The 8,127-nt window shown below is 39.2% G+C and overlaps 1 non-coding gene across 1 annotated transcript; it reads left to right on the plus strand.

Annotated features, from left to right (window-relative positions):
- The first annotated feature begins 6,324 nt into the window (after positions 1-6,324).
- LOC112761715 (small nucleolar RNA R71) lies at positions 6,325-6,432 on the plus strand. Its single transcript, XR_003182096.1, has one exon. It is a non-coding gene; the product is annotated as a small nucleolar RNA R71 (small nucleolar RNA).
- Positions 6,433-8,127: the final 1,695 nt, after the last annotated feature.

Genomic DNA, 8,127 nt, shown 5'->3' on the forward strand with positions numbered 1-8,127 from the left:
GTGAGAATTTCAGATAAGCGCATAGAGATGCTTTCGTTCCTCTGAACCTCTGCTTTCCTGCTGTCTTCATCCAATCAATCCTACTCCTTTCCATGGCTGGCTTTTTGTAAGGACATCACCGTTGTCAATGGCTACTTTTAATCCTCTCTGGAAAATGGTCCAAATGCTCTGTCACAGCACGGCTAATCGTCTGGAGGCATCACCCTTGTCGATGGCTGCGTCCTATTCCTCTCTGTGAAAATGGTCCGATGCGCTGTCACTGCATGGCTAATCATCTGGAGGTTTTCGATCATACTGGAATAGGATTTACTACCCTTTTGCGTCTATCACTACGCCCAGCACTCGCGAGTTTGAAGTTCGTCACAGTCATTCAATCCCAGAGTTCTACTCGGAATACCACAGACAAGGTTTAGACTTTCCGGACTCTCATGAATGCCGCCATCAATCTAGCTTATACCACGAAGATTCTGATTAAGAGATCTAAGAGATACTCATTCAATCTAAGGTAGAACAAAAGTAGTTGTCAGGCACGCGTTCATAGGGAATGATGATGATTGTCACGTTCATCACATTCAGGTTGAAGTGCGAATGAATATCTTAGAAGCGAAATAAGATGAATTGAATAGAAAAACAGTAGTACTTTGCATTAATCTTTGAGGAACAGCAGAGCTCCACACCTTAATCTATGGAGTGTAGAAACTCTACCGTTAAAAATACATAAGTGAATAGAGGGTAAGCATGGCCGAGTGGCCAGCCTCCCATGGAGGTCTAGAGATCTAAATATGATCAAAAGATACAATCCAGGATCAAAAGATGTCTAATACAATAGTGAAAAGTTCTATTTATAATAAACTAGCTACTAGGGTTTACAGAAGTAAGTAATTGATGCATAAATCCACTTTCGGAGCCCACTTGGTGTGTGCTTGGGCTGAGCTTGAAGTCTACACGTGGAGAGGTCATTCTTAGAGTTGAACGCCAGCTTTTGTGCCAGTTTGGGCGTTGAACTCCACTTTGCAACTTGTTTCTGGCGCTGGACGCCAGAATTGGGCAGAGAGCTGGCGTTGAACGCCAGTTTTCGTCATCTAAACTTGGGAAAAGTATAGACTATTATATATTTCTGGAAAGCTCTGGATGTCTACTTTCCAACGCAATTGAAAGCGCACCATTTTGAGTTCTGTAGCTCCAGAAAATCCATTTTGAGTGCAGGGAGATCAGAATCCAACAACATCAGCAGTCCTTCTTCAACCTCTGAATCTGATTTTTGCTCAAGTCCCTCAATTTCAGCCAGAAAATACCTGAAATCATAGAAAAATACACAAACTCATAGTAAAGTCCAGAAATATGAATTTAACATAAAAACTAATGAAAACATCCCTAAAAGTAACTAGATTCTACTAAAAACATACTAAAAATAATGCCAAAAAGCATATAAATTATCCGCTCATCACAACACCAAACTTAAATTGTTGCTTGTCCCCAAGCAACCGAAAATCAAATAGAATAAAAAGAAGAGAATATACTATAAATTCCAAACTATCAATGAAACATAGCTCCAATCAGATGAGCGTGACTCGTAGCTTTTTGCCTCTTGAATAGTTTTGGCATCTCACTTTATCCATTGAGGTTCAGAATGATTGGCATCTATAGGAACTCAGAGTTCAGATAGTGTTATTGATTCTCCTAGTTCAGTATGATGATTCTTGAACACAGCTATTTTATGAGTCTTGGCCGTGGCCCTAAGCACTTTGTTTTCCAGTATTACCACCGGATACATAAATGCCACAGACACATAATTGGGTGAACCTTTTCAAATTATGACTCAGCTTTGCTAAAGTCCCCAATTAGAGGTGTCCAAGGTTCTTAAGCACACTCTTCTTTTGTTTTGGACCTTGACTTTAACCGCTCAGTCTCAAGTTTTCACTTGACACCTTCACGCCACAAGCACATGGTTAGGGACAGCTTGGTTTAGCCGCTTAGACCAAGATTTTATTCCTTTAGGCCCTCCTATCCACTGATGCTCAAAGCCTTGGGATCCTTTTTATTTGCCCTTGCCTTTTGGTTTTAAGGGTTACTGGCTTTATGTTCTTGCCTCTTGGTTTTAAGAGCTTTTGGCTTTTTCTGCTTGCTTTTTCTTTCTATTTTTTTTCGCCTATTTTTTTTTCTGCAAGCTTTGTTCTTTGCTGCTTTTTCTTACTTCAAGAATCATTTTTATTATTTTTCAGATTATCAAATAACATGTCTCCTTGTCATCATTCTTTCAAGAGCCAACATATTTAACATTCTTAAACAACAACTTCAAAAGACATATGCACTGTTCAAGCATTCATTCAGAAAACAAGAAGCATTGTCACCACATCAATATAATTAAACTAAGTTCAAGGATAAATTCGAAACTCATGTACTTCTTGTTCTTTTGAATTAAAACATTTTTCATTTAAGAGATGTGATGGATTCATAGGACATTCATATCTTTAAGACAAAGTTACTAACTACTAATGATCATGTAATGAAGACACAAACATAGATAAGCACTTAACATAGAGAAAACGAAAAACCGAGAATGTAAGAACAAGGAATGAGTCCACCTTAGTGATGGTGGCATTTCCTTCTTGAGGAACCAATGATGTCCTTGAGCTCTTCTATGTCTCTTCCTTGTCTTTGTTGCTCCTCCCTCATTGCTTTTTGATCTTCTCTTATTTCATGAAGGATGATGGAGTGCTCTTGATGTTCCACCCTTAATTGTCCCATGTTGGAACTTAATTCTCCTAGGGAGGTATTGATTTGCTTCCAATAGTTTTGTGGAGGAAAATGCATTTGAGGCATCTCCGGGATCTCATGGTGATGAGATTCATGCGCCTCTTGAGCTCCATGAATGGGCTCTCTTGCTTGCTCTATCTTTTTCTTAGTGATGGGCTTCTCTTCCTCAATGTGAATGTCTCCTTCTATGAAAGCTCCAGCTGAGTAACATAGATGGCAAATAAGATGAGGAAAAGCTAGCCTTGCCCCAGGGGAGGGCTTTTCGGCTATTTTGTAGAGTTCAAGGTAGATGACTTCATGAACTTCTACTTCCTCTCCAATCATGATGCTATGGATCATGATGGCCCGATCCACAGTAACTTCAGATCGGTTGCTAGTGGGGATGATGGAGCGTTGGATGAACTCCAACCATCCTCTAGCCACAGGCTTGAGGTCCAGTCTTCTTAATTGAACCGGCTTGCCTTTGGAGTCAATCTTCCATTGAGCTCCTTCCACACATATGTCCATGAGGACTTAGTCCAACCTTTGATTAAAGTTGACCCTTCTAGTGTAGGGGCGCTCATCTCCTTGCATCATAGGCAAGTTAAACGCCAACCTCACATTCTCTGGGCTAAAATCTAAGTATTTCCCCCGAACCATTGTAACATAATTCTTTGGATTCGGGTTCTTACTTTGATCATGGTTCCTAGTGATCCATGCATTGGCATAGAACTCTTGAACCATTAGGATGCCGACTTGTTGGATGGGGTTTGTTAGGACTTCCCAACCTCTTCTTTGGATTTCATGTCGGATCTCCGGATACTCATTTTTCTTGAGTTTGAAAGGGACCTCGGGGATCACCTTCTTCTTGGCCACAACATCATAGAAGTGGTCTTGATGAGCTTTGGAGATGAACCTTTCCATCTCCCATGACTCGGAGGTGGAAGCTTTTGTCTTCCCTTTCCCTTTTCTAGAGGATTCTCCGGTCTTGGGTGCCATCAATGGTAATGGAAAAACAAAAAGCTTATGCTTTTACCACACCAAACTTAGAATTTTGCTCGCCCTCGAGCAAGAGAAGAAAGAATAGATGAAGAAGAAGAAGAAAATATGGAGAGGAGGGGGGAGGTGTGTTTCGGCCAAGAAGAGTAAAGAGGGTTGTGTTGTGTGAAAATGAGGAAGAATGGAGGGCTATATATAAGGAAGGGAGGGGGGTAAGTTCGGCCATTTAGGGTGGGTTTGGGTGGGAAATTGATTTTGAATTTTGAAGGTAGGTGGAGTTTATGAGGTAGGTTTATGGGGAAGAGTTGATGGATGTGAGTGGTGAAGGGATAATAGGGAAAAGAGATTGAGGTGATTGGTGAAGAGTTTTGGGGAAGAGTGTTTATGGGATTGTGTGAAAGAAGGGTGAAAAGAAGTGAGTGGAGGTAGGTGGGGATCCTATGGGGTCCACAGATCCTGAGGTGTTCAAGGATTTACAACCTTGCACCAAATTAGGCATGCAAAATGCCCTTGCACACAACTCTGGGCGTTCAGCGCCAGATTGGTGCTTGTTCTGGGCGTTGAACGCCCATTTGTGGTCCATTTCTGGCGTTGAACGCCAGAACCATGCTTGTTCTGGGCGTTCAGCGCCAGCCCTTCTCCAGGGTGCATTTCTGGCGTTCAAACGCCCAGATGCTGCCCATTTCTGGCGTTCAGCGCCAGAACCATGCTCTGTTCTGGCGTTGAACGCCCAAAACATGCTTCTTACTGGCGTTTAAACGCCAGTAAGGTCTTCCTCCAGGGTGTGATTTTTCTTCTGCTGTTTTTTATTTTGTTTTCAATTTTTATATTTATTTTGTGACTCCACATGATCATGAACCTAATAAAACATGAAAAACAATGAAAATTAGATAAATAAACATTGGGTTGCCTCCCAACAAGCGCTTCTTTAATGTCAATAGCTTGATAGTGGGCTCTCATGGAGCCTCACAGATGTGCAGAGCTTTATTGAGACCTCTCAACACCAAACTTAGAGTTTGACTGTGGGGGCTTTGGTTGACTCTGCTTTGAGAGAAGCTTTTTATGCTACCTCTCCATGGATGCAGAGAGAGATCCTTGAGTTGCAAACACAAGGTTGTCCTCATTTATTTGAAGGATCAATTATCCTCTGTCCACATCAATCACAGCTCTTGCTGTGGCTAGGAAAGGTCTTCCTAGGATGATGGATTCATCCTCATCCTTCCCAATATCTAGGACTATGAAATCAGTAGGGATGTAAAGGCCTTCAACCTTTACTAACACGTCCTCTACTTGTCCATAAGCCTGTTTTCTTGAATTGTCTGCCATCTCTAATGAGATTTTAGCAGCTTGCACCCCAAAGATTCCCAGTTTCTCTATTACAGAAAGGGGCATGAGGTTTATTCCTAAACCAAGGTCACACAGAGCCTTAAAGATCATGGTGCCTATGGTACAAGGTATTAAGAACTTTCCAGGATCCTGTTTCTTCTGAGGCAATGTCAGTTGATCCAGATCACTTAGTTCATTGGTGAACAAGGGAGGTTCATCTCCCCAAGTCTCAACACCAAATAATTTGGCATTCAGCTTCATGATTGCACCAAGGTACTTGGTAACTTGCTCTTCAGTAACATCCTCATTCTCTTCAGAAGAGGAATACTCATCAGAGCTCATGAATGGCATAAGGAGGTTTAATGGAATCTCTATGGTTTCTAGATGAGTCTCAGATTCTTTTGGTTCCTCAGAGGGAAGCTCCTTATTGATCACTGGACGTCCCAGGAGGTCTTCCTCCTTGGGATTCACGTCCTCTCCTTCCCTTACAGGTTCGGCCATGGTGATCAATTCAATGGCCTTGCACTCTCCTTTTGGATTCTCTTCTGTATTGCTTGGGAGAGTACTAGGAGGGATTTCAGTGATCCTTTTACTCAGCCAGCCCAGTTGTGCTTTCAAATTTCTAATGGAAGACCTTGTTTCATTCATGAAACTCACAGTGGCCTTAGATAGATCAGAGACTAAATTTGCTAAGTTAGATGAATTCTGCTCAGAATTCTCTGTCTGTTGCTGAGTGGATGATGGAAAAGGCTTGCTATTGCTAAACCTGTATCTTCCACCATTATTAAAGCCTTGTTGAGGCTTTTTCTGATCCTTCCATGAGAGATTTGGATGATTTCTCCATGATGGATTATAGGTGTTTCCATAAGGTTCACCTAAGTAATTTACCTCTGCTATTGCAGGGTTCTCAGGATCATAAGCTTCTTCTTCAGAAGATGCCTCTTGAGAACTGTTGGATGCAGCTTGCATTCCATTCAGACTCTGAGAAATTATATTGACTTGCTGAGTCAATATTTTGTTCTGAGCCAATATGGCATTCAGAGTATCAATTTCAAGAACTCCCTTCTTCATAGGCATCCCATTACTCACAGGATTCCTCTCAGAAGTGTACATGAACTGGTTATTAGCAACCATGTCAATGAGTTCCTAAGCTTCTGCAGGCGTTTTCTTTAGGTGAATGGATCCACCTGCAGAAGTATCTAATGACATCTTTGATAGCTCAGATAAACCATCATAGAATATATCCAGGATGGTCCATTCTGAAAGCATGTCAGAAGGACACTTTTTGGTCAGCTGCTTGTATCTTTCCCAAGCTTCATAGAGGGATTCACCTTCTTTCTGTCTGAAGGTTTGAACATCCACTCTAAGCTTGCTTAGCTTTTGAGGAGGAAAGAACTTGGCTAAGAAAGACGTGACCAGCTTATCCAAGAGTTCAGGCTATCTTTGGGTTGAGAGTCCAACCACACTCTAGCTCTGTCTCTTACAGCAAACGGGAAAAGCATGAGCCTGTAGACTTCAGGATCTACTCCATCAGTCTTAACAGTATCACATATCTGCAAGAATTCAGTTAAGAACTGAAAAGGATCTTCAGATGGAAGTCCATGAAACTTGCAGTTCTGCTGCATCAGAAAAACTAGCTGAGGTTTCAGCTCAAAATTGTTTGCTCCGATGGTAGGGATGGAGATGCTTCTTCCATGTAAATTGGAATTTGGTGCAGTAAAGTCACCAAGCATCCTCCTTGCATTATTGTTGTTGGGTTCGGCTGCCATCTCCTTTACTTGTTCGAAATTTTCAATAAGGTTGTCTCTGGATTGTTGTAATTTAGCTTCTTTTAGTTTCCTCTTCAGAGTCCTTTCAGGTTCTGGATCAGCTTCAACAAGAATGCCTTTTTCCTTGTTCCTGCACATAAGAAAGAGAAGAGAACAAGAAAAGAAGAGGAATCCTCTATGTCACAGTAAAGAGGTTCCTTATTGTTAGTAGAAGAAGAAAAGGAATAGGGGTGAAGAAGAATGAAGAATCCAAATACAAAGGTAAGGATAGGAGAAATGATTTGAGATGAAGAGATGTTAGTAGATGAATAAATAAATAGAATAAGATGAGAGAAGGAAAATTTCAAAAATAATTTTTGAAAAAGAGTTAGTGATTTTTGAAAATAGTTTTTGAAAAAGGTTAGTAGTTTTTCGAAAATAGAAATCAAAAATTAAAATAGTTAGTTAATTAAAAAGAAATTTTGAAAAAGAGGGAAGATATTTTCGAAAATTAGAGAGAGAGAGTTAGTTAGGTGGTTTTGAAAAAGATAGGAAACAAACAAAGAGTTAGTTAGTTAGTTGAAACAAATTTGAAAATCAATTTTGAAAAGATAAGAAGATAAGAAGTTAGAGAAGATATTTTGAAATCAAATTTTTGAAAAAGATAAGATAAGAAGATATTTTTTGAAAAGATATGATTGAAATTAGTTTTGAAAAAGATTTGATTTTTAAAATCACAATTAATGACTTGATTCACAAGAAATCACAAGATATGATTCTAGAACTTAAAGTTTGAATCTTTCTTAACAAGTAAGTAACAAACTTGAAATTTTTGAATCAAAACATTAATTGATGATGTTATTTTCGAAAATTATGATATAAAATTAAGAAAAAGATTTTCGAAAAATATTTTTAGAATTTTCGAAAACAACTAAGAAAAATGAAAAAGATTTGATTTTTGAAAAAGATAAGATTTTCAAATTGAAAATTTGATTTGACTCATAAGAAACAACTAGATTTTAAAAATTTTTGAAAAAGTCAACTCAAATTTTCGAATTTTATGAGAGAAAAAGGGGAAGATATTTTTTTGATTTTTTTTTTTTGAATTTTTATGATGAGAGAGAAGAACATGAAAATGATGTAATGCATGAAATTTTTATATCAAAACAATGAATGCATGCAAGAATGCTATGAATGTCAAGATGAACATCAAGAACACATTTTTGAAAAATTTTATATGCAAAGAAAACATGCAAGACACCAAACTTAGAATTCTTTAATGCTTCGACACTAAGAATTCAAGAATGCATAGGAAAAA

Source organism: Arachis hypogaea, chromosome 16, assembly GCF_003086295.3.
Source record: "Arachis hypogaea cultivar Tifrunner chromosome 16, arahy.Tifrunner.gnm2.J5K5, whole genome shotgun sequence".
Classification (NCBI taxonomy): Eukaryota; Viridiplantae; Streptophyta; class Magnoliopsida; order Fabales; family Fabaceae; genus Arachis; species Arachis hypogaea.